The sequence below is a fragment of the Myxine glutinosa genome, chromosome 11 (assembly GCF_964187855.1).
Source record: "Myxine glutinosa chromosome 11, kmMyxGlut1.1, whole genome shotgun sequence".
Lineage (NCBI taxonomy): Eukaryota > Metazoa > Chordata > Myxini > Myxiniformes > Myxinidae > Myxine > Myxine glutinosa.
The window spans coordinates 120729143-120753952 of NC_136271.1; the positions used below are offsets into that span (position 1 = coordinate 120729143).

Below are 24810 nucleotides of genomic sequence, written 5' to 3' on the forward strand. Positions count from 1 at the left end.
TCAACCTAACCGGGGATTGTGCCCTCACTACGTACTGATCTTATCTTATTTAATCAGGTGCAGCCATGTGAACTGCTCAGTATGTAGCGGCTAATGTGTAGGGCCAATTGATTGGGGAGGAACCTCCCGGCTAACTCCAGTGTGGACTATGCTAAACCAATGGTTGAGTTATGTGGTACATAAACACAATCGGCGTTTATTCACAAGGTACAGCAGGGAAAAGATATTTATATGTGTGGTGCGACATAATGCAACAATGGGGAAATTTGTGTGGTGCAGTAATGTACAAAGCCAAACTACACTGCATATCCTATCCTTCTAATAATACCCCTGATGCAATCTTACCGAATCAAACATAAACATTAGTGACAAATCAGACTCACACTCAAAAGAAAGTTAGAAAGTTTCGGAAAGACAGAGCAGGGCGAGGCTGGTGCGACCACTTGGTTCACCGTGCGTAGACTGACGAGTCCATTGCTTCCCTGTGCTGGGGGAAAGGTAATTGGGAGTAATACATATTGTACTCGCTTAGACTAAATGGGGCTTTCCCGGTTTGAAGTGATTATCTGTCCTGCCCCGGCGCTCCTCTCCTGCTCTAGCAAATCGAACACCGCAGGTTGGTGCCTCAGTTCTGGCTCACACTGTGGTGTCTTGACTTCTTCTGAACTGCCTGTGTCTGATCATGTAGAATTCTGTCTTATGTACCATGAACTCAACTGTACTCTGTCTACTGTGCTGAACTGTCGAGACGGATTTGCAGCTCTGCTTTACATGCATCTGAGGAGTGGAGTCTGTTGGGAATCAAGCGTGCCCTGCCCTTTCCAGGCATTTTTTTTTGTTGTTGTTTTTTTATGCTGAAGGTTCCAGTTTTATGCTGAAGGTTCCAACTTTTCCAGTTGCTTTTTCGCCACTCCTGGACCCAATCTATCCCTGGAAAATTTAAATCCCCGACAGTTTTTTTTTATTTTTGTTTTTTTGTATACAAGATCGAGGCTCGTGAAAGAGCTACCATTAATCACACAAAAAGTCAAACCGACACATAAAACACAAAATAAAGGGAGCGGTAGACAAGATGGGGAGAGAGGGCGAACGACACAAACACAACATTTGAGAGCAGGGACATCGAGAGAACTGTGGGAGGGAGAGGGCTTGGGGGGAGGTGGGAGAGGTATAAAACATATGGACACTGCAAGGACTTCCAGGAAAGAAGTTGGAATTTCAAAGAAGTGGATCTGGGGTGAATTCGCGGGGGTAGAAAAGATCAAGGTTTTGGATGGGGGAAGATCAGAGATGGTGGTGAACAGCTGTATTAAAGACCTGGAGGGAGGAGTGGGATTGAAGAGAGTGAGGGAGTTTGTTCCAGAGGCAGGAGAAAAGGGGAATGAAAGAGTGAAGGTGAGCAGCGAGCCTAGATTTTGGCAGTTTAACCATAAGAGGGTTGCTGACAGATCTTGTGCGACCTTTAGGAATATTTGGGGGACAGAGCACAGAGAGAACTGGGGGAGCAAGGCCGGAGAGGAGTCGGTAGAAGACAGAAAGACCACCAACCTGCCTGCGGTGAGAGTGAAAGGCCCTCGGAGTTAGCTTCATCGCAAGAGATTCCAATGATTCTGAAAGCTTTGGTTTCAACAGCGTGAAGCCGAGCTAGGTGTGAGGCAGGAGCACCGGCCCAGAGGGGGGAACATTGTTCAATTGAGCTGCAGATGAAAGCCTTGTGTGTGGTGAGGAGCTCAGGTGTGCCAAGGAAGGACTTCGCACGACGGAGGATGCCGAATCAGTGCCTGGCTTTGGTGGCCAGCTTGGAAATGTGGTTTTTTCCCAAGAAAGATCATGGCAGACAGGGAGACCCAAAATCTTGAGCGACAGAACTTCTTGGAGAGGATTGTTGAGAAAGTAGATGGGAGGGTTTTCCATTTGGTCTTTTGGGAGAGACATAGTAAGAGTTTGAGATTTGCCAGGATTGAAAGACATGTTCCACTTGTTTGACCAGTCTGAGATTTTGTCCAGGTCTGCAGAGAGTGAGGAGGCTGCAGACTGCCGATCTGAGGGATGAGTAATGGAGCGGCAGAGAGTGGAGTCGTCAGCAAAGAGAGAGAGAGAGAGGATTTTCCAGAGAGTCGGAGAGATCATTGATGAAGACCAGAAAAAGCACAGGGCCCAGAACACTACCTTGGGGAACTCCAGCCAGAACAGGAAGGGGAGATGAGAGATATCCATTCAGGGCCACACGTTGACTACGACCAGAGAGGAAGTCCGCAAGCCAAGCGTGGAGATTTCCATGGATACCATAGGATGAGAGTTTGGTGAGCAGAGCTGGGTGCCAGACCGTATCAAAGGCACGTGATATGTCGAGGGAGACAGCTCTGATTACCTGTTTGGCATTGAGGACCTCGGCTTTCTATCTAATTAATGGCTTTCGAAACAAATTCCACCTAAGTGCCATAGATTTTGCTTGGCTCGTAGGAGTGAACACCAAAACGTTGGACATCTAAAAATTACGACTCCGGTAGTAATCAATATAGAACTAGAACGGCACTCACCAGAGAGCATACCTCCACCTGGTTGGCCATATCACTCAATGGTGAAGAATCACTTTAAAAATTCTAGTAGCTGGATCCGGATCCGGAACTTCACCAAAATTTAATCGATTCTTCCTCGTCACAAACACAACCGTTCCACCACGTTTCGTCCAAATCCGTCCACAACTTTTTGAGATATCCTGCTATGTATCGTTTTTGGCCCTATCCTCCCAATGGTGAAAAATCACTTTAAAAATTCTAGTCGCCGGATCCAAATCCGGATCTTCACCAAAATCGAATCATTTCGTCCTTGTTACATACGATACATCTCTGCCTTGTGTTCTTAGGAGGAACCAAGTAATGCTCTTGAAAAGTTCAAATAAAGGGGCACCAATTTGATTCATACAGCTGCATGAAGAAGTAAATGTATTTTAACCTATATATGTAGGGTGCCCCTTTATGTGAACTTTATATGAACCATTATAAAGGGGCCTTTTCTATGCCCCTGACATTTTTCCCAAGAATGATACAATATATTGCGTGATATCTCAAACAGTTATGGATGGTGAATGTGTTGGGTAGGTGACAAGAACAAGCTTATTCGATTTTTGTTAAGGTCCAGATGCAGATCTGGCCTATCAGTGGATACAAAACGTAAACTGTTCAGCCTGGTGGATGTGGCCCAGTGGACTTTGTCGTTTCTTTCTTTTTTTATACCTAAATACTACAGACTTGGCATTTAATATGGAATTTTTTTTTTTTCTTGACTTGGGTTTACTTTCTTAACTCAGTATATCAATCTGGTGAGTTTCTTTTACACTTTGGTGATTTATTTGTTAAAAGAACCATGTCACTGATTGTCTGTCGCAGCAAGAAGTCAACAACAGGATTATATCACAGGTGGCGTGACAAAATGTACGGACAGGTGCATTTGACGATTGGCTTCACAGTCGGGTATACAAGGGTTGTTGCGTTCTGTATTAGTGGAAAACAACTGCTGCACGTCTCCAAAAGTTATTGCCGCTTCCTCTGGAGATGGTCCGTCAACTTGACAATGCTACTTGTCATGGAGTGGTGGCTTTACGAAATTACAGCATGAAAGAGCGTGCTATTGCTCGGCAGTATGGCATCACTCAAGGTCAGGTGTCAAAGATCTTGAAACGAAATGCTCAGAGGGGTGTCCCTACTCCAATACCGAGGCCAGGACGTCCCCGCAGAACCACAAGGAGGGATGATCGCCAGCTGCACCGGTTAGTCCGCAATGGCCGTACCAAGTCAGCTAATCGGCTTAGGGCTGAGTGGCAGCAACTGACAAATGTGCCTGTATCCAGAAGGCGAGTCAACCAACGACTGGTTCAAGCAAGCTATCGTGCCAGGTGTCCCTTGAGAAAGCCACGCCTGACCAGACAACACAGCCAGCGCCGATTGCAGTGGGCCAGAGAGCACCGTCAATGGCAGCCAGGACACTGGAATCACGTGACCTTCAGTGATGATTCTAGATTTCTGGTCTATCGTCAAGATGGCCGCATCCGAGTGCGCAGACAAGTGCATGAAGCCTACAACAAAGATTGTATAGTGCCAAGAGTCCAAGCTGGAGGTGGTGGGGTGACCGTTTGGGCTGCTTTTCATGCAGGGGGCAAAACTGACATGGTTGTTCTGAATGGAAACCTGAACCAGTTCAAGTACAGGGCCATTCTGGAAGAAACATTGCTTCCATTTGCTCGTGCAGCCTTTCGAGGAAACTTTGTCTTCCAAGATGACAATGCACGGCCTCATCGTGCTCGCATGATCCAACACTTTCTTGCTGACCGTGGTGTAGAGCATATGGAGTGGCCTGCCATGTCCCCGGATATGAATCCGATAGAGAACTTGTGGGCAGAATTAACGCGTCAAATCGACCACTTGGACCAGCAGCCGACCTCTGTGCGTGAATTGCAGCAGGTTATTGTCACTGCATGGCAAGCGATTCCTGTCCAAACCTTGGCAAATCTCGTGAACAGCATGCCTCAACATGTACGTGCTCTCCTGAATGCTCGTGCGGGTTACATGAAGTACTGAACTGTAATTTTACTGTCGGTAATCCCAGTCGTAATTTAACTTTTGTTTTTGTTTAAAAAAAAAATTGGCAAATGTGCAAAATAAAGAGATACTCATGGAAAACGCACAGAAGTTTAACACAGTACTGTCCATGAATTGAGATCGATATCAGTTTACATCACTTTCAAAGATCAATTTATTTGTTTCGAAATGTCAAATGTGGTTTTTGTTTCTTTTAAAGGTCACATTAACAAAATCTAGAATAATTTCAACATAATTCCAATGAACTTTTGGTTCTAAGACATCTTGAAAAGTAAGTTCACCCCCACAAAAAAAATATTCCATATTAAATGCCAAGTCTGTATATCCAGTCGCAATGCTTTGTTTTCTAAGTTCACACTCGATGTGATCATTAGGTCGTACGTGAGCTTCTGAAACTACACACAAATTTGAGCTCATAGATCATGAAGCTGCAATTTCAGGTTATATCCCATATCATGCGGTTTAAATCTAAATGGGTGATGAAGGTCGTGGTCAAGTTTCATTGAAATCATCGGTGTAGTTTCAGAGAAGAGAGCAAATACCTACTTTGGGGGGCTCAAACCTCCTTCGATCTCGACTTTTTAAATGTCATGAACAAATGTTGGTACATAGCGGGTGATGAATGGATGAATGAAATTTGCTTTTTCCTCTGAAACTACACACACTATTTCAAGGAAACTTGACCACAACCCTCATCAGATTACCCATGCCCGTGATGTACCAACGTTTGTTCATGGCACTAAGAAAATCAGGATCTAAGGTGGTTTAGAGTGGTCAAAATGGATCCAGGTTTTCCCTCCCCACCCCCCCCCCCCCCCCCTCCCCCACCCCCCCAAAATAGGTATTTGCTTTCTTCTCTGAAACTACACCTGCAATTCCGATGAAACCTGACCACAACGTTCCATTCATCACCCGCTATGTACCAACATTTGTTCATGACATTTAAAAAGTCGAGGTCGAAGGAGGTTTGAGCCCCCCAAAGTAGGTATTTGCTCTCTTCTCTGAAACTACACCCATGATTTCAATGAAACTTGACCACGACCTTCATCACCCATTTGGATTTAAACCGCATTATATGGGATTTAAACCTGAAATTGCAGCTTCATGATCTATGAGCTCAAGCAGCAACACCAAAAGGCCGTCCGACTGTTGATCTATCTATAATTCCAGTAATCTCTGTGTGTGTGTCTGTGTGTATGTCTGTGTGTCTGTGTGTATGTCTGTGTGTCTGTGTGTTTGTCTGTGACCGCTGTTTCTCGACAACCACGGGTCCGATATACTTGAAACTTGCCAGGTATATTGCTGGGGACCTGAGGATGTGCCTTTTCAAGGTTTCATATTAATCGGAGAAGTAGTTACCGAGCTATGGCGATTTCTTTACCAAACTCCGCAAGCCGTTCGCTTTGGACCAAACCATTTCATGTAAATAGAGGGGGGGGGATTGTCACCGTACTCGCAAGCCGTTCGCTTTGGACCAAACCATTTCATGTAAATAGAGGGGGGGGATTGTCACCGTACTCGCAAGCCGTTCGCTTTGGACCAAACCATTTCATGTAAATAGAGGGGGGGGATTGTCACCGTACTCGCAAGCCGTTCGCTTTGGCTTTGCGAATGGACCAAACCATTTCATGTAAATAGAGGGGGGGGGGGATATAATTTTAGATATATATATAGTACGGGCATGCCCTAGTATTTAGAAAGCTAGCAATTGCTGGTATCATGCTCACTGCCTATGTATCGCTGTGGTGCATAACGTTTCAACATGTCTAACATAATGGCTCAGGGGTCACATTAGACTTTCCTTTGAGTCATCCATTTTGATTTTAAGACCTGACTATAAACCGTCAGACAGGTTTTTCACAGGCAGGGCGTTTGTATCACAATGTGCCATCCCTGGATGAATGTTAAGCTGGGAGCCATCTGCCAACATTGATTGTGAGTGGACAATACAGATCCCATGGTGTCTTTCACAAAGAGTAGACGATTATTGGAATCTATCCGAGCTATGTAACCAGGGTATACCTTGACCAAATTCCTGCAATAACACTTCCCCATCTGCTCTGGGACCAGTGGTCCATGCCAGAGCCTGATACATGTCTGGGAAAAGTGACGATCTTTCAACACAAAATAGAGTCAATGGCATCGGCGTCGTGAGAAGAGGACTTACCCCAAAAAGCAAGTAATTGATGTACATACAATAGGCTTTGATCGACTGATAATGATAACTGTAATCATAGACATTAGCATATTGAAACGATTCTCCTGCTATGCAGTTCATTCAAAACGAGTCATTTATTACATATCACATTTAATGAATAAATTTACAGCTTTGAACCATTGAATCACCACTGAAGCTGTGATGGAAGTGCGAGTGATTTCTCTGTGTTCAGAGGCAAGTACCTTTCATCATGAAATACACACTTTTGTGCAATTGAAAACGGCAGCATATGCAAACGGTTTTCATCCCATCATATAAGTACCAACTTTACCATTCTGCTGTCAGCTGACAGTGCACCTTAATATGAATTGGGGTGCCTTTTAAGCTTTTAGGTTTCACCGGAGTGGACTATAGGTTTGCTCTCCGTTTGTCTGTCTGTCCAGCCCACCTGTGGTCTTCTGTACTTTTTTTTCCATAACCTTTAACATATTGTCGTGTTCACTGCCGGGGATTAACACTCCTGGTGACGGATGGCTAACCGAGCTTTAACTCCGAGGCGTTCACTCAAACTATGACGGTGTTATCTCTTCAGCACGCACGAGGGTGGAGCGTGACTAGGCTTACCTGCACGGGTTTCACTTGGGCGTCCTTGAACCCACGCCTCCAATTAAACAAGACAGAAGATAATTTAAAATTTAACAAACAATGGGTTTAATAAAAGAAATGCCAGGGAACAAAGAAATGTATGGTAAACTGAAATTCATAAACTGAGATGTCTCCATACGGACTCATGAAACAGACACAGGGATAGATAAATGAAAGTAAAAATATGTGTGTGGTGCGCGTTGTCTGCTGGTGTACTCAGCTTTGAGCGGCCCTCGAACCCTGTCGGCCCCCGGATGGGTCCCCGAGTCCTCCACAGCCAATCATCACCTCTTGGGGCGGGGCCCAACGGCCCTTGTGATGACTCGGCTGGTGTTGTAAGTGGCATGAGGAAGAAATGGAAAACCACAGAGGCAATTTACAGACGGGATTATTCCTTGTACCCTAACTAATTTGCATAGCTCCACCCCTCGCGTGGAGACAAATATACACCTTACGCGACATCCGGAGCTGACTTATTTACATCAGGGTGTTCTTACATGACATTCGGAGCATGGTAATCGATACACTTCTACCTGGACAAAGGTATTTCTTTGCCTACCCCCCATAAACGTAACAATATTCAACTGAAACTTGGTACATGGCTTTATTATGATAAGCTACAGAACAGGTCAGAGTGCTTCATCAATTTTTTAATTTGTTTAAAATTAAAAAAGCATTCATGGGCACCAGTGGGGCACATGTTTTGCAAATCAATTCTCACTCTTGTTTATTTATGCTCTGCATCTCTTTGCGAATTTTGTATATTTTAAAGTGATGCAATACTACTTGCAGATATATTTGTTTTCTTAGATATATAGAATATAAGACGTTGCCATATGATAAAGCTTTTAGCAATACGGGACTTTTGAAATGATGTAATCAGTCCCAGAATTCTGGGTGCACATGCACATAATCCCTTAGCAACAGTGTTGATTGGGACATATTGTTACTAGTTTAGGGGTTGCGAGGGGAGTAGTCGAACCTGCTTTCCAGCCGGTGACCCTAAAGTCGACGAGCCACAGATAACCACAGAGGGACAATCGGTTACTACGCAACCACAGACGCCGTCTGAGATCCTTAATTTAGGCACAATCCAGTGTCTAACTCAGCTTTACTTTTCCGGCAAATTAATCACCCCAAATGGGGAACCCGTGTTGGCTAATCACTAATCACAACAGAACAGCAGGGCAGAACTTTGTCTCTAGAACCCACTATATAATAGTCTAACCAATGGAGAAAATATGATCGGGTAGTTTGGAGAGTTTATAAAGATCTAAAGGAGATGTATTTACAGGCAAAATTGTTCACAAGAGAAAGACCTAACCCCTTAAACACATCAGCCCACTTAATCAGTCGTCTTTGCATGTTCCCACACATGTAGGCGCCTCATCCACTCTGGGAAATGAGATAAGGAAGGGTGATAGACAGAGAGAGAAGAAGACAGCAGGGCTTGTTGGTGGCCCATCTCTCACTAAACATAGGCCTGCAGGCTTACATTGGTCCCAACGTGAAACAGGGATGGGGGTAAATAATATGGTACGCCATGTAGTGAGAAGTACGGGTGAATGCTCATGGTATGACAGAGGAAATCATGAATGTGTCAGTAACCCGACCCTGAACGGGTCGAGGGTGCAATCGTTAAATACTCTTTGTGAATTACAAGTCAACAAATTAGAGGTAGGTTCAGAAAGAGTGTGAGTGGAGAGGTAGGTATGTGAGTCTGGGTGTCTGCCGGCGTGTCCAGGAAAACTCTGTGGCTTGTTAACTCTCTGCACCCAGCACCAGCTTGGTCGTTCTCGCAGAGCCTCCGCCTTGAACGTTACCAGGACGTGTGCCCGCCGCAAATCCTGGAATTCTCATACTTGCAAAGCTCCATAGGGAGGCGTGGTTCTGGGGCCCATCCCCTTGACCACGGCTAGAGCTTTGGCAATGCCGTCTCCCCATTGTGCACTCCTGTTGCCATGCTGCACTCATTGGACAAGTCCATGATTCCACAATGAAGCTCACTCGCAAACTCACCCATCTGTGGTGCTTTGTTCTGCTGTTACTTTTCCGTTGACAATTTTCACACTCCCAGTCCGCTTATTGATGTGCTTTATCATGCACTGGTTTTGATTGGTAATGAGTTGTAATATGGCTTTTGTTAGGTGCAATGTTGTGTGTTGCAAATGCTTTTATGAATACGCTGAAAAGAGGTGCAGAGAGAGTAAGAGAGGGGGAGAGAAATAAGACGATGGGATTTGGAAAGAGAAGAGTTACAAAGGGAGTTTGACTCTGCTACACAAACACGAGCATTTCCCTGTCCACTGATACAAGGGGAGGTGATTTAGCTTCAGAAAATGGTTTCAGATAACCGACACTCGGATCCCTTGTGTATTGGATGTGTCTAATAGGCTCTAACAGGTGGTATTGCCCCCTTTGACAGAAACAACCTCAAGTAGGCGTTTCTTATAACTGTCTACCAGTCTCTGACATCGACTGGGAGAAATTTTTGCCCACTCCTCCGTGCAGAATTATTTCAGCTGTGCGATGTTTGAGGGGTTTCTTGCATGCACAGCTCGTTTCAAATCCCCCCACAACCTCTTGATGGGATTTAGATCCGGGCTTTGACTTGACCATTCCAGAACCCTCCATTTCTTTCTTTTCAGCCATTCCTTGGTGGATTTACTGGTATGTTTAGGGTCATTGTCATTTTGCAAGGTACACCTTCGGTTGAGCTTCAACTTTCTGACAGATGGCCTCACATTATCCTCAAGCACCCTCCTGTACAATGAAGAATTCATAGTGGATTCTATGATGGTGAGCTGCCCAGGCTCTGATGCAGCAAAGCTGCCCCAAACCATAATATTTCTACCACCATGCTTTACAGTTGGTATCAGGTTCTTGTGGTCAAATGCTGTCTTTGGTATTCGTCAAGCATGTCTTCTGGTACTGTGGCCAAATAGCTCTACCTTTGACTCATCTGTCCAGAGCACATTGTTCCAGAAGTGCTGGTCTTTGCCTTGGTGTTCATTGGCAAACTTTAGTCTTGCCCTGATGTTCTTTCTGGACAGCAAAGGTTTCCTCCTGGCACACCTCCCATGTAGATCAAATTTGTGCAGCCTCTTTCTAATGGTAGACTCGTGCACTTTGACATCAACAGTGGCAAAAGCTACCTGTAGGTCCTGTGATGGCATTCTGGGCTTCTTAGAGACTTCTTTCAGCATCTTGCGGTATGCTCTCGGCTGAACTTGCTGGGGCGGCCTGGCCTGAACAAGTTGGCAGTTGTTTGGAATCTTCTCCACTTGTACATGATCTTCTGGACAGTCGAATGATTGATTTCAAATTGTTTGGAGATCTTTTAAAATCCCTTCCCAGACTCGTAGGCATTTATAACCTTCTTTCTGAAGGCCTCAGAGAGCTCTTTTGATCGAGGCATGGTGACGCCGCACACTTCAACAACAAAGAGCAAACCAAACTCAATGTCTGAGGTTTAAATAAGACAGGTTCCTCCAAGATCCTCTCTGACGATGTTCTAATCATTTGCACCTGAGCTGGTGCACCTGATTCTAATTTTAGGTATTTGAAATAGTGAAAAATGTAGGGGTGTACTTACTTTTTCCACTTGTGAAATTTGCATTTATGTTTATTTAAATTATACAATGGACTACAAAATGTAAATGTTTCATGACATTTGTTATATTATATCACCTTTATCAATATTGTTGAAATGAAGATCAAATAGCTATATGTTGAAATATGTTGTCAAAGTCAAAACTTTACAGGGGGTGTACTTACTTTTTCGCGTGACTATATATATTTATATATATATATATACACTACCGGTCAAAAGTTTTAGAACACATAAATTTTTCCAGTTTTTATTTAAATATACGCAGTTTAATATCCAGTGAATAACCTGAAATGGTACAAAGGTAAGCAGTGAACTGCTCGAGGTTAAAAAAAAAAAAGTTTAGGTTAGCAAAAACGGGAAAATAATGTAAATTGCACAGTTATATTGTAAAAAAGGCCGCCTTCAGGGAACAAGTAATGGGTTAACAACTTACAGCTGTTCTGCAGCAATGTAAGTAAATTAAGCCTTGAAAGTTGATGCAAACAATTCCTACAGGTGTGCCAACCTCTGCTGATTACTTGATTACAAACCCCCTGTCTGCATAAAAGCAGTATTGGAACAGACTGTTATTACAACCTCTGAAGCATTATTTGGACAATATTGCACTGCAGGAAGTAGTATATTGGAAACTGGAGGAAACTCTGACAGGAAGAGGTCTGCCAGACCCAAAGCCACAACAGAATCAGAAGACAAGTTTCTGAGAGTCAACAGCTTGTGTGATAGGCGGCTCACAGGACAACAGCTTCAAGCATAGCTTAACACCGGTCGAAGTAAGCAAGTCTCAGTTTCAACTGTGAAGAGAAGACTTCGAGCTGCAGGTTTGACAGGTCGAGTGGCAGCAAGAAAGCCATTGCTAAGATGGCAAAATAAGAAAAAGAGGCTTGCCTGGGCCATAAAGCACCGCCAGTGGACAACTGAAGACTGGATTGATGGACCGATTAATAAAAATTTGAAATCTTTGGTTCATCACGCAGGGTTTTTGTACGCCGTCGAGTCGGTGAGAGGATGGTTCCTCAGTGTGTGACACCAACTGTCAAACATGGAGGAGGAAGCATGATGATCTGGGGCTCTTTTGCTGGATCCAGAGTCGGCGACTTGCACAGTAACTGGCACCCTGAACCAAAAGGGCTACCCCAGCATTTTGCAGCGCCATGCAATAGCCTCTGGTATATGCCTAGTTGGTCAGGGGTTCATCCGACAGCAAGATAATGACCCTAAACACACCTCCAGGCTATGTCAAAACTACTTTCGAGAAAAAGAACAAGACGGTAGGCTTCAAATCATGGAATGGCCAGCACAGTCTCCAGACGTAAACCCCATCGAGCTGGTTTGGGATGAACTGGACAGAAGGGTGAAAGCAAAGCAACCTTCAAGTGCAACACATTTGTGGGAACTTCTGTAACAGTGTTGGGAAGAACTTCCCGCACAATATTTGATTTCCGTTGTAGAAAGAATGCAACGGGTGTGTTCGGCGGTTATATCTGCAAAATGTGGCTAATTTGCTGAGTCAAAAATTTAAATTAAATTTTGTTAAACAAAATGATTCTATGATTTCTTTTTTATCTCCAATTGTTTATTTGTTCTATGCTTAATTTCAGAGTACATTGAGACATTAAACTGCGTAAATTTCAATAAAAACTGGAAAGATTGAGGCGTTATAAAACTTTTGACCGGTCGTGTGTGTATGTATATATATACATATATATACATATACACACACTTGTGTTTGTGGGGGGGGTGGGGGGGTGGGTAAAAGGATCCCATAGTAAAGGTAGAACTGTATAGGATGGGTTACGGGGTCCCCCCCCCCCCCACCCCCCCTTACCCCTGGTCTCGGTGGACCTCCGAACCCCGAGAGGGTCCCCGGCAGAAAGATGTGTTATCCCTGGTTGAAACCCAGCAGATAACGTCCCTGAATGGAACCAGCAAATGAAACAGCCGAACCAATGATGCCACCACACCAAGTTATAAGCAAACCATACTATATTGTAAATCACACACAAAGCCATACAGCAATGGGGCAATCACCCCTACTTTCAAATCTTACGATAATATCCTTGTCAAGCCCCTTAACCCCACTCACGGCACCTCCCCCAATGTCTCTGCTCTCCTCCAAGGCGAAGTCCCAATGTCTTTGTGCGCTCCCGCGATCGGGGAGTCAAGGCCCGGTGGTCAATTGAGACGTGGACGAGCGAGACGACCCTGAGGTCACGTGCTCCGCCCCCAGCAGCACCGCGGTGGCGAGGAACCTCACAAAGATGCGATCCGACGTACACGTTGTGGTTCCACCCGCGAGCCTCCGTATAATTCTCACGTGTCCCTTTCTGGCACAGCCGTTCCCGGAAATCCACCAGGGAAGAATGTCCAGCCAACACGACGAAAGCCGGTTCACGGCCGGGTGCTCGCGTGGCCAAGATGATGGACGGCTTTCGCTCCAACCCGGATTCTCAAGGCCGGGATCCTCCGGAACCTCAAGGAGAATACCCGACGACACCGGCTCCACGCACTTCGGCGATATTTCTTATCGACCGAACTTCCCTTCTAGGACGCAAAGTTCCCTCGCCCAGTACGTCGAACGCTCGGCCCGGAGCTTCAACCACCACCTCCCTCTTCGATCTCCTCCCACCTCCTTTTCTTCGCTCCACCTCTTCCGGTCTCGATCCAGATTTCCGGCCACATTTTACCAAGAGCGCTTTTAAATCTTTTACTCACAACAACCCTTTCCCTTAAGTCACAATAAGCATAATATCTAAAATACTTCGAACCAGCAACAATACTCATAACCACAATCATTAAGGCCGAGTCCGTAACAGATGTAACATGGACCGTGGACGCGTAGGAGAAATCTCGATGTACTTAATTAGGGAAACTGTAGCTTGAGATTGTCTGTGTCTTCACATGACGGGTGAAGCAGTGTCAATTAGTGTAGGTGAAGGGATTAAGACCAATTTTCCCCATTACGTGATTTCCCCTCTGTACTTTTCCCTTTATGTTTTGCTGACAAGGCCGGCCATGAAAAACTCCTGTAAACAACAACCACCGCTGATAGAACAAGACTAAGCCCTACCCAAAGGACCTAATGAGGAAAAAGGCCATGCCCCGGAGTGGTGCGATGGCGGTGTGGGGGTGGAGAGACTGCCGTCAGGCCACGTCCCGAACACCCCGAATGGGGGAGCTGAGTGAAGAAGAGGAGTCTCTCTCTCTCTCTCTCTCTCTCTCTCTCTCTCTCTCTCTCTCTCTCTCTCTCTCTCTCTCTCTCTCTCTCTGTCTGTGTGTGACGAAGGGCGCCATTTTTGTGCCGATCGGAAGCGTTCGTGTGCTGTCGAGTTGGGCACGTTCTTGCAGAACGAGGAGCTCTTGGTGGCGTTGAACGGAGGTTTCGGAGACTGCTGGGCTCGTGGTCAGCTGGGGTCTGCGTTGTGCTTCCCCGGACAGCAGACAGACATGAAAGAGGGCTGTCTCGATGACTTGCCTCACGACCCTTGGTGCCTTCGGCGCCATCTTGTGTGCTCATCGAGTGGGATACTCTGACCCTCATCACTGCCCCTCTCCTCAAAAAGGGTCACTTGAGACCAAAGCTAACTGCACTATAAAAAAGGATTTTATTTTATCATTACCCTAGTCTGTTTTTGAGTCCGCATGTGGAGGTACCTCAGTTAGGAATTGGTTTACACCAGCATTCATTTTATTCTTTGGGATATTTTCATTAAAGTCATATTTGTTGAATTTACTGTCGTGTTTGCGTGTTTTGTGGTTTCGGAATATACCCGTGTGTTCTGTTCAGATAAATACTTCACATTCCTTCACCCCGCTGGATTCTTGAAGTTGGAAATGTTGAGTTGGATCTTGGAGACGGCATGAAGCTGGAAGGTGTGAAAACATATTGCTACCTCGGAGACATGCTGAATGGAGAAAGTGGATCAGACTCTGCAACGGTTGCTGGAGTGAGATGTGCATGGAAGAAGTTTCGGGAACTGAGTGGCATGCTGACGAGGAGGGGAGTGTCGTTGAGGCTGAAGGGAAAGGTGTATGCTGCATGTGTGAAGTGTTATGATTTATGGGAGCGAGACATGGGTAATGAACGTAGAGCAGCAACGAAGGCTGGAAAGGGTGGAAATGCGAATGGTTTGGTGGATGTGTGTAGTATCGTTGAGAGAGAGGAAGACAAATGATGAATTGCAAAAGATGATGGGAATAGAGCCTGTGATGGATGCTGTGAAGAGGAACAGGTTGAGATGGTTTGGTCATGTGTTGAGGGAGGATGAAAGTGACTGGTTGAGAAGAGTGATGGAAATGAATGTAGAAGGAAGTAGAGGACGGGGAAGACCGAGAAAGACCGAGAAAGTCTTGGCTAAAGGTGATGGAAGAAGAAATGCGGATAAGGGTGTTGACAATGGGGAGATGTAGATAATAGGGCAAAATGGAGAAGATTGTAATGGGGCCCGCAAGGCTAACCCCCGCTCTAGCAGGGAAAATGGCCTTAAAATGCCTGTTGTTGTTTTCCTTCATCCCGCGTGCGACAATATACCGCCATTTTTGGGCTGCCGCCTTGGGAGTAAAACTGTTTTGGCTATCCATCATCCAGCGGTCTTAATCGATGGTGACGCGACAAAAAAATTGTTTACCACTTGTATCTGTTTGATAACAGTATACAGTACTGACAGTCACGGTGTATCTTGGGCGTATGTATAATACCTTGATCCTTATTGCTAGGGCAGCTGGATATGATTATCTCGAGGAAGAAGAAGACTCTGTCATATGATGGTTTCATATGTATATATAACCATGGTTTTTCATAATCCATCTTCATTTTGGCTAACTCTGTTGATAGGTCTTGAAAGTGGACGATATTGATGTTTTTTCAGCTGGTCACAATATTGTTTGAACAACAGTGTCTGTTGGTTTCATCTTACTATAATTCACCATTGATCATGTGTCCACGTTCTGCTTAAATTTAAAAAAAACAGTTGCCCCTGTATGCATAATATATACATTGGAACTGGTTGAGAACTAAATCCTTCTTAGCGTTAGAAAAGGCATGTGTTGGGAGCATTACAGGCTCTTAATTGGAGGGGAAACCTTGGCTAAGCAGGCCATTATTGCCTTTTCTCCATGAAACGGCCCAAAACTTATTTATGTCAGAATGAGGATGAGGCAGAACGTAGGCCCTTGTTTGCGTTCTCAAGGATGTCATTACCCGAGCAAGATGATGCACGAGCAAGATGTCATTACCCTATATACTTAGTGTGTTGTAATTAATGGATGTTTTGCACAGGCATACATACATATCCTGTCTTTGTTGGTGAGTTGGTGCACATGCAAAACAAACTCGTTAGCTCCGGATGAGCTTTTAGTACAGCTTGCCAGTGAAAATGCAGAAAACAGTTTAATCAATTACTATTTATGCTGGAAATTTACACTCACCTGTAAGTTACGAACACCATCATCGCTTTGAAAGATTTCAACACGAATTCTAGTTATTGGGGAAAAATTAGCAAAAAATGCTCCATCGGGTGTGACCTCGTCAAAAATTGTGCAAGTGAATTTAGAAAGAATATCGAAGAGTGAGTTTAAACAAGAACAACATAAATCTAGAACAACAAACGTTCCTTCCACATCCTTCAAATTCTTCATTATCCTGCCTGTTCTGTCCTAGACAATTTCAAGCAAGAATTGGACTCATTATAGCCACCTTCGGATTTATCCTAACTTACTGGTGTCTTGGTCACTTCCGGTTCTGGGTTTGCTCCACGTGGAGGTTGAATCTGCATCTGCTCCTTCCACTCCAATCAAAGCTAGGTTTTCCAGACCAGGTCCGGTATGTTTTACCGTTGTATTTCCGTCCCTCTATTGCTGTTTCTGCTTTTGTGCAATATTCCATATTACATCTTACCCTGTGCTGTATTGTCGAAGTTGTGTCCTTGTTAAAGTCTGGCCTATTTATTTATGGCTCGGCTGGTTGGCTTGTGGCTTCTGTTTCTGTTTTCACCCCACATGCTTCGTTTTCGCCCAACCATTTTCATTCTGCTCCTGTATCCATCTTCTCCACCCCCTGCATCTTTCCATACCCCTCATTCTTACCCTTACATGTTGTTTGGCTATCTCGTCTATTTTGTCCAGCCGCCTTGCTGTTAGCGCTTCCCACCTCTCCTTGCTGTTCCTTTTATTTTGTTGCGTCCTGACCCGTTCTGTGTTCTAGCTCTTCCACGAGCCTTTACTTTGTATACAAAAAAGGACTAACAACAATGATGAATGACGCTATCATCGCTGCAAAACTATTTGAAGATGAGTCAAATGAGGATTACATCTATCTATAATTCCAGTAATCTCTGTCTGTACGTCTGTACGTCTGTACGTTTGTTTGTCTGTGACCGCTGTTTCTCGACAACCACGGGTCCGATATACTTTTAACTTGCCAGGTATATTGCTGGGGACCCGAGGATGTGCCTTTTCAAGGTTTCATATTAATCGGACAATTACTTACCGAGCTATGTCCAAAAAACGATTCAACCAATCAGAGAGCAGCGAACGATCGCGTGTGCCGAACGTGGCGGGCACACTCTGCCTCGGATGGCACATTTGAGAGCGTATTCATTTATTTCACGTTTGCAAACTATGTTGGCGTTAAACTATGTTTTACAACTAATAAAAACGAATTTGCGATTCATTCGCTTTCCTGCGCGTTTGTGCACGCGATGGCGATTTCTTTACCAAACTCCGGAAGCCGTTCGCTTTGGACCAAACCATTGCATGTAAATAGAGGGGGGGGATTGTCACCACTCGCAAGCCGTTCGCTTTGGACCAAACCATTTCATGTAAATAGAGGGGGGGGATATAATTTTAGATATAGATATAGTACGGGCATGCCCTAGTCTATCTATAATTCCAGTAATCTCTGTACATCTGTCTGTACGTCTGTACGTTTGTTTGTCTGTGACCGCTGTTTCTCGACAACCACGGGTCCGATATACTTTTAACTTGCCAGGTATATTGCTGGGGACCCGAGGATGTGCCTTTTCAAGGTTTCATATTAATCGGACAATTACTTACCGAGCTATGTCCAAAAAACGATTCAACCAATCAGAGAGCAGCGAACGATCGTGTGTGCCGAACGTGGAGGACACACTCTGCCTCGGATGGCACATTTGAGAGCGTATTCATTTATTTCACGTTTGCAAACTATGTTGGCGTTAAACTATGTTTTAAAACTAATAAAACCGAATTTGCGATTCATTCGCTTTCCTGCGCGTTTGTGCACGCGATGGCGATTTCTTTACCAAACTCCGGAAGCCGTTCGCTTTGGACCAAACCATTTCATGTAAATAGAGGGGGGGGATTGTCACCGTACTCGCAAGCCGTTCGCTTTGGACCAAACCATTGCATGTAAATAGAGGGGGGGGATTGTCACCGTACTCGCAAGCCGTTCGCTTTGGACCAAACCATTTCATGTAAATAGAGGGGGGGGATATAATTTTAGATATAGATATAGTACGGGCAATGCCCTAGTAAAACCTAAACAGAGCAACAGGTGTTCCTTGAGGTTGTGTTTTTAGTCCATTTATTGGTGGCATCCATTGCTAGAGATGTGCAGTGATTATTTGACATTGACTTCCAGGTGCTTATCATGAAACAAACACATGGTTTGGTTTGTTTTCATTGGTCTGGCCTGTTACCTCTGCCACCGAAGGTTGTTTTCAACCCTGTTTGTTACTTGGCCAAATAATTTTAAAGGAATAGATTTCGCTAAGTATGTTAATTGGTTCGGTTCGTTTGTTTGTTTGTTTGTCCATCCGCTCGCCTACAGCGCAAACTGCTCAGCCGATCGTTCTGAAATTCTCGCAGATTGTAGGCACCGACCATGTGACAGCCCGCGACATCGTTTATAAAAATTGGTCGAGTGATGTTGCCAACACGTAAAACAACTTTTGGGCGATAACTCCGAAACAAAGGTCGTATCGACATCTAGTTGACACCAAAATGTTCTCTGTTCAATTTCCAACAACTTTCTAAGTAGAACTTGTGGTGTAAAACCAACAGATTTCCTAAGCTTACTTGAAAGTTTGCCTGTCAATGTCATAACGTTTAAAACACATTTTGGCCGAGGAGCAAAAATAACGATATTCTTGACCCCTGGAGTTAGGTTAGTACACATTAGCCAAACACACATCAGACACGGTTGTGAAAAGACTTTATTCCTTCATTCCTTCATTATTTTATCGTAGCCTGGGGAATGGAGACCCATTTTTCGTCTGATTTTGTTCAACAGGCAATCCAAAGTAACCTGAGTCCCTCTTTGCCTCTTTTCCAGCCCTGAAGGTGGAAGATTCGCCACAACAATGTTTGAATCATTCTACTTTGCCAAGAGTCGCTCTATGAGTGATTTCTAGTTTGTGTCAGTCTTTCTGTGAGCAGGATATCTGAAGAGGTTATGGACAAATTTGGAAGAAATTTGTTGGGCAGGTGTGGTGTGTGTCAAAGATTAATTAATTAATTCGATTTTGGTGAAGGTCCGGATCCGAGAATTTTTTTAATTTTCCAAGTGATTCTTCACCATTGAGAGATGGGGGCGAAAACGATATATACTATGGGGGATGATATTTCAAAAAGTTGTGGACGGTGTGGGTAAAAATGAAATAAATGCTTACGGGAAAATACCAGCATGACATGGTGGTTTCAGAAATCTTGATTTAAAACTAAAAGTGTTAAATAAAGCTGATAGCTTAAAGGAGTGAAACGAAATAACCCTTGTACTTGCTGAGAGCAGCAAGAAGTGCTTGCCAATATGCTTGAGTGTGCATTTCAACGCTTGTATCTTGACCAAGATAAACTTGTTTTTGCTTAGCCTAGCTAGCCCAACCAACGCATTCTATCAGATGCTGTGTCTTGAAACTCAGCTGAAACCAAGATGTTACCAGAAGCTGCGGTTTGCTGATAGCTGAAAGATTGGTAAACCTACATCGAAGCATTTTGTATATATATGAGGCCCTCTCCTTCCTTCAAACCTCTCCTTCGACAAATACACTAAACAGATCACAAAGACAGCCTTCTTTCACCTGAAAAACATCGCCCGCCTCTGTCCATCCCTCTCCTCCACGGCTGCAGAAACCCTCATCCACGCCTTCATCACCTCCCGTCTGGACTACTGCAACAGCCTCCTCTTTGGTTCACCCTCAATAATCACCAATAAACTCCAATACATTCAGAACTCCGCTGCCCGTCTACTCACCCATTCCCGGACCCGTGACCACATCACCCCCGTCCTTTACAAGCTTCACTGGCTCCACATCCCCCAGAGAATCCAGTACAAAATCCTCCTCTTGACCTACAAAGCCCTCCATAACCAGGCCCCATCCTACCTGACTGACCTCCTCTCCAGACACACTCCCACCCGCAACCTCCGCTCTGCTGGTACCAACCTCCTGACCCACCCCCATGCGGACCAAATTCAGATCCTGGGGGGACAGGGCCTTCTCCATCGCTGCTCCCACCCTCTGGAACTCACTACCTCACACCATCAGAGACTCCTCCTCACTCACCACATTCAAAACATCACTCAAGACCCACCTGTTCAACACTGCATTCAACATTTAACCCACAGCATTTAACCCCTGACTATCTCTTCTCCTTCTCCTTCCTTTTGCTTTGATTATTTACCTATTGATTTTTGTGTTTTTGCACTTGTTTTTTGTACTCTGTCAAAGCGTCTTTGGGCTTCTTGAAAAGCGCTATATAAAATAAATGTATTATTATTATTATTATATAAGAATTTAACTTTGTTGGTTCAGAAGCGAGCTTGGTGTATGGCAAGCGACCTTCTCCACACGTGTTTTATTCAATAAATTGGTCTGTGAGAATAACGTGAAGCTCAGTGAATTTGTTTTGGAATAATTTGAAGTGCTTCCTACAGCTTCCACAATGGATTATGACAAAACTTGGGGGATGATTTGGTGAGTTGACAAGGACAAATTGTAGAAATTATGTGTGTGAATTTCTACTCGTGTGGTCATACGGTGGTTAGATGATTCCTGGCAATCCTCTGTCTCCGTTATGCTTGAAGAACGTGGCGAAACGGGAGTAAAGGTGGATGTTCCACCGAGATGCAGCCAATGTTTCGCAGAAGATGGTCGAAGGTCTCGGCGGGTAAACCTGTCGTGAAATGTTGAATTTTCAGGAGAGGAAATACCATTGCTTTGGGGTGACCTGAGTGGTACTTAAAAGAAAATAAATATTCCACTGGCAAAAAGTGATCTAAAATGGCGGAAGAAAAAAAATAACCCAGGGAAGTTGAAAAGTTTGTCGGGTTTGGTGAACAGCGAGCGGGTGATGAAGTAGCACTCTGCTGATAGTCCCAAGGGAAACCAAAGAACAGTGAAGTAAAGTATTTAGCCGCTCCACGCAATCACGTCCTTTTATCTTTAACCCCCTTGAGTCCAAAATCCATGCAAAACCGCCTTCTTCTTCTTCTTCTTCTTCACCTTCGTGCTTCCCTCACCTCCTCTGAGTTGATTGGTTGTTCCTGTTTTTAAACCACGCCCGCTAGGAACACATCAGTATGTAAGGAATTGGTGAATTGATTCTTCCCGCACTGTCTGTTAATGTCGAAAATGATTCATGTAAAACGAGAAGCCACCACATTAACCCCCTTCTAGATTGATGGAGAAGGATGAAAACAGCAATTGATAATCTTGTTCTTGTAGTGCATGATGAAATAATTACTACTTGCAATGAAAAATAAGCACAGATCATACAGATCAATCGTTCAACTTGTTGGAAGCGCTTCGATTCGATTCGGTTGTCGATTAGATTTTGGTTCATGTCCGGATGCAGATCTGGTTGATCAGTGGAATACAAAATATAAACTTCAGCCTGGCAGAGGTATGCGCTCAACCTGGCGCCATTCTAGTTCATGGTATGAATTTGAGTTGACACCAATGGCATCACGCAGGCATGATTATTTTTTATTTTGTTGTTCAAACGTTGCCGTATGCTGTTCTGAAAACTGTGAAAATGATCACTTCTCTGCTCGAGACAGCAAATAGGTGATTACTGAATCTTGCTTGGCAACTTCCTGTCCTGTTTCCTTATGGCAACTTCCTTGGCAACTTCCTGTCCTGTTTCCTTATGGCAACTTCCTTGGCAACTCTGGGTGTCCAGTAATCAAGATGGTAGCTTTCGCATCCTAATCCCCGAGACATTACCCCCAACATACTGTTACGTGGTCCCCTCGGTGAATACCTGGTCTCGGTGACCCCCGGACCGTGAGAGGACCTCCGCCAGCAAGCTGTACTATATATGCGCTTTCGCCACGCAACCCATATGAATTTCACCCAGGAGACAACTGATGTTCAAGGATATATTTCCAATGGTAATGATACCATACAATTCCAATGACACAACCACGGAGATTTTCCCCGAGCAATCAACAATACACAACCATCAACAATATTTCCCAGCCACAATCAATTCCCTATGAGTAAGATGGCCATCTTATATACGTGTGTCCCGGTGAGTACTCACACCCCCTTTCGGTCTCTGCTCCTCACAATGTCTCTGGGCCCCTCCTGACCAAGATACTGGTCGGCGTCTCCGCACTCGGGCGGTTGAACGAACCCCGGGTGGACGTTTCTCCACCGGGCAGGTATCGTACCAGGCCCCGTGGCTGCAGCCCCTCGTGGCCACGCGGAGCGGGTACGGTAGAGCAAGCCAAACCCCACGCCGCTTGCAAGGCGCGGTAGGCCCCAACGTGCGACCCGCACGCGTCTGTTTAGACGGGGGCCGCGACGATACCAGACGCGGGGTCGATGCACGGCCCCACGTCACTTGACGTCTCCACCGGGCAGGTACACGTCCCGGTGATTCCTCTCGCCAGACAGGCTTCGGAACGCCGCTGTTTCACGCAGCGCAAGGTCGATCCCACCTTTTGTCGGAGCGGGGCGAGGAAGAATAATACTCGTCCTTTTTTCCTCGTGTCTTTTTCTCTTCCGTTTCCGGTCACTTCCGTTTCCGGCCACTCCCTCAGAAGGGCTCCTGACCCTCCAACCACAACAACTACACAACAACTTAATATACTACACACGGATAAGCAAAGACCTGAATGGTAATTCACATACATTCACATAAATATGTAACACTCCCCCCCTTCCAGAAAGAAAGTTTGAACCCAGCGAAAACTTTCTTTGCCGGCCAATTTGGAGAAACAAACCAGATAACTCAACCCCCCCCCCCCCCCCCCCCCCAGATTAACTCAATCTGGACAAAGCGTCCGCCACGACATTGTCCCGGCGCCGTACATGTTCAATTTCCAAGTTGAACCCCTGCAAAGCCAAACTCCATCTCATCAACCTCTGATTTTTATTTTTCATTCTTTGAATGAAGGTTAAGGGGTTGTGATCCGTAAAGACCTTTATGGGAAAGGACGTGATTCCTAAATACACCTCATAATGTTGAAGCCCTAGCAGGAGAGCTAGGGTCTCTTTCTCCACGGTGGCATAATTTGCTTGATGTTTATTGAACTTTTTGGAGTAGTAGCACACGGGGTGGTCCACCCCATCCTCATCTTCCTGTAACAAGACCGCTCCAGCCCCCACATCACTTGCATCTACGGCCAACTTGAAAGGTGCCTGAAAGTCCGGAGCGGTTAGGACCGGAGAGCTCATTAGTATCGCGTTGACATGGGCAAAGGCCGCCTGACATTTGCCATCCCAAACGAATGGGGTCTCCTTTCTCAACAAACTCGTTAAAGGGGCTACCACCTCCGAAAAATTCTTACAGAACCGCCGGTACCACCCCGCCATACCTAAGAATCTCATCAGCTCTTTCTTCCCCTTTGGGACTTGGAAGCGATCGATAGCTTCTACCTTGGCGGTCACTGGTTGTACTTGACCCTGCCCTACTACATGGCCGAGGAACACTACCTGTGCTCTTACAAATTCACTCTTGGCTAAGTTGATGGTCAGACCTGCCTCGGACATCGTCTGAAAAAATGCATGGATTTGCTTAATGTGGTCTTCCATGGTCATGGTGTGGATGATTACATCATCCAGATATGCCTCCACCCCCTCCAGGTCTGCAATGAGCCTATTAATCAGTCGTTGAAATGTAGCCGGCCCGTTCTTCAACCCAAAAGGGAGGACCTTGTACTGATATAACCCATTCGGAGTGACCAAAGCTGAGATTTCTTTGGCTCTATCGGTAAGAGGGATCTGCCAATACCCTTTCAGCAAGTCAAATTTGGTAACAAATTTAGCTGGGCCTATTCGATCAATACAGTCGTCAATCCTCGGGAGCGGATAGGAGTCGGTCTTGGTCACTGCATTCACCCGTTTTAAATCTGTACAACACCGGAAGCTGCCATCGGGTTTCGGAACCAACACACATGGGGAGCTCCATTCACTGTTGCTTGGTTCGATGATGTCATTGTCCAACATATATTGCATCTCCTTCCGAAGGTACTCCATCTTCACCGGGTTCATCCGATAGGGGTGTTGTTTCACTGGAGTGGCCTCCCCCACCTCGATATCATGATATACTAAGTCCGTACGACCAGGTACATCTGTGAACAAATGTTTAAATTCGAACATTAGGCTGGACAGTTGTCCTTGCTGTTCCCTTGTTAAATGACCTAACTTCTCATCCAAATGATTCAACACTTCGGTGTTCGTCAATTTGGGGCAGGCCTGGTCATCCAAGTTATCAAACTTCACACCGGCGTTTCCGTCCATTGTCACCGGTACGACCGGTGAGACAGGAACTACGTCTTCCACCGGTTCCCTCTCATGATATTTCTTCAGTCGGTT

General features: G+C 45.1%; 1 long non-coding RNA gene across 5 annotated transcripts in view; it reads left to right on the top strand.

Annotated features, from left to right (window-relative positions):
* Window positions 1-24810, top strand: part of LOC144888330 (uncharacterized) — a 140171-nt gene that overhangs the window by 20524 nt on the left and 94837 nt on the right. The window contains exon 3 of one of the 5 annotated variants that reach the window (XR_013620922.1): window positions 19323-20866. The exons of 3 other annotated variants lie outside the window; for them this stretch is intronic. This is a non-coding gene — a long non-coding RNA (uncharacterized LOC144888330). Of the gene's footprint in view, window positions 1-16670; window positions 16833-19322; window positions 20867-24810 lie in introns of those variants that run through there. One more of the 5 variants, XR_013620924.1, reaches the window with a different exon arrangement.